Source organism: Panthera pardus, unplaced genomic scaffold, assembly GCF_024362965.1.
Source record: "Panthera pardus isolate Hobbes unplaced genomic scaffold, ASM2436296v1 HiC_scaffold_12, whole genome shotgun sequence".
NCBI lineage: Eukaryota > Metazoa > Chordata > Mammalia > Carnivora > Felidae > Panthera > Panthera pardus.
The window spans coordinates 108,344,087-108,346,563 of record NW_026526677.1 but is presented as its reverse complement, the minus strand read 5'-3'; the positions used below and the strand labels follow the sequence as shown (position 1 = coordinate 108,346,563).

Here is a 2,477-nt window from a genome sequence, read left to right as displayed (position 1 = left end):
GAAAAAAAACTACACTCTAGGCAGAGGCTGGGCTACGGATGCCAGCCTCAGCTGCAGAGCTCCCTCTGCAGGGAAAGCTCCTGTTCAAGCTGAGGTGGGCAGTGGGGAGTGGGCGCGGCGGGGGGAGGGGCAGAAATGGTCACTGTGCATAGTCTCCTGGCAAATACTTCATTATGCATCCTTACCTTAGAAGGAAAAGGCAACATAAGGAAAAAAAGTTTTCTTTTTAAAAAATGTTTGTTTTTTGGGGCGCCTGGGTGGCGCAGTCGGTTAAGCGTCCGACTTCAGCCAGGTCACGATCTCGCGGTCTGTGAGTTCGAGCCCCGCATCAGGCTCTGGGCTGATGGCTCGGAGCCTGGAGCCTGTTTCCGATTCTGTGTCTCCCTCTCTCTCTGCCCCTCCCCCGTTCATGCTCTGTCTCTCTCTGTCCCAAAAATAAATAAAAAACGTTGAAAAAAAAAAATTAAAAAAAAAAAAAAAAAAATGTTTGTTTTTGAGAGGAGAAGGACGCAAAATCCAAAGCAGGCTCCAGGCTCTGAGCTGTCAGCACAGAGCCTGACGCACGGCTTGAACTCATGAACTGTGAGATCATGACCTGAGCTGAAGCTGGACACTTAAGTGAGCCAGCCAGGCGCCCTGAAAAAAATGTTATTAAGATTCAAATAATACTTAAAAAAAGTATCTGTAGAGTAGTCACAGCTAACAGGTTTGTGGCTCAACCTGGACTAACTCCTTTAATTCTCACAAAGACTCTCAAGAGGGTAGGTACTATTATTCTCTCTACTATACAGACGAGGAAACTGAAGCACGGAGTAGCTGAGGTGGATACAAATCCAAGCAGAACTCCAGAGCCCAAGTTCTTTACTCGCTGCGCTCGGTAAGTATCTGCCGTGACTGTAACGTGAGGTGGGTAACATACACAAGAAAAGAAAACCCAAAATATGTTAGGATACTTCACTGAAGACTAACAGAATTAACACTGCATCTAAAAGTCCGTGATCTGGAAAAGCTCTCTGCTAATTCTGGGGAAAAACTGAGAGGAAAAGAAAAAAAGAACCAACCAGTAAATGGTATTCTTTAAAAAACAAAAACCTGCGGCACTCCCATCTTTAAGTACTAAGTGGGCAGGTTGGGAAGGCCTTTCGTTAGCAAAATTAATGAACAGAATCATACGAAGATATTCTGGAGAAAACATCTAGGTAGAAAAATGAGTAGCCTTAGTCCTTATTTGTTAAACACTAGAATACATGTGACCTACAGATTTTTATTGAAATAAAGTGTTAAAGATAGAAATCTTTAGGTATGCAAGAGCTTTGATATCTCCTCCAAAAATGACTAAATTTATTACCAGCACATAGGAAGAAGAATCAAAATGGTACTTTTGAGGGAGACAGAGGATCTGAACCATGCTGGTTCTTGCTGCCAGCAGAGCCCAATGTGGGGCCTGGAACTCATAAACCATGAGATTATGACCTGAGCTGAAGTTGGGACGCTTAACCCACTGAGCCACCCAGGCGTCCCTAAAGTAGCTTGCTTGCTTGCTTGCTTGCTTTATTTTTAAAGATTTTTTTTTTTTTTTAACGTTTATTTATTTTTGAGACAGAGAGAGAGGGAGACACAGAATCCGAAACAGGCTCCAGGCTCTGAGCAGTCAGCACAGAGCCTGATGCGGGGCTTGAACTCACGGACCGCAAGATCACGACCTGAGCCGAAGTCGGATGCTTAACCGACTGAGCCACCCAGGCGCCCCTGTTTTTTAAAATAAGCTCTGTACCTGGCATGGGGCTTGAACTCATGATCCCAAGATTAAGAGTCGTGTACTCTACTCACTGAGGCAGCCAGGTGCCCCCAAATTAAAAATTTTTAAAGTTTAAAAGGACTGGCTGGGGAGAAAGGGAATGTAGGGGTAAAACAGGAGTTTATATATATGTGTGTTATATATATGTATATATACGTGTGTATATATATATACACACATATATGTATATATACATATATATATATATACATATGTATATATATATATATATATGCTAAATAAAGGCAAATGCCGTTAGAGTATAAACATGAGTTCTATAAAATGAATCACCATAGAATACAAAAGCTGAAAAAATTAGAGAGTTGGCATGTATCACAAATTATGAGAAGGCAGAAAGTGTTAAAATAGGACTTTCTATATAAAGAAAGGACTATTCAAAACAAAGTTCTAGAGAACCTGAAGACAGACCAGAGAGGCCAGCAGACCCTATCTCTGATTTCTCGCTTGAACCCACTGCACATTGCCGGCATCTTCCTAGAAGTAGTGTGTACGTTTGGTGTCCCACATTTTGCAGCTGCCACTCAAAGGTTGGGTACTTGCATCACTTGGCTTTGGGGGGCAACAGGGCCTGCACTCCTGGGTACTAGAGAATGGCAGCAAATAACCCATTATTAATGGGTGCAGGAGCATCCCCACAGGCTCCAGTGCACAGGGAGGG

At 43.0% G+C, this 2,477-nt stretch overlaps 1 long non-coding RNA gene across 1 annotated transcript; it reads left to right on the top strand.

Moving 5' to 3' along the window:
- The first annotated feature begins 712 nt into the window (after positions 1-712).
- LOC128776116 (uncharacterized) lies at positions 713-1,920 on the top strand. The gene is made up of 2 exons (XR_008421040.1): positions 713-1,525; positions 1,744-1,920. It is a non-coding gene; the product is annotated as an uncharacterized LOC128776116 (long non-coding RNA).
- Positions 1,921-2,477: the final 557 nt, after the last annotated feature.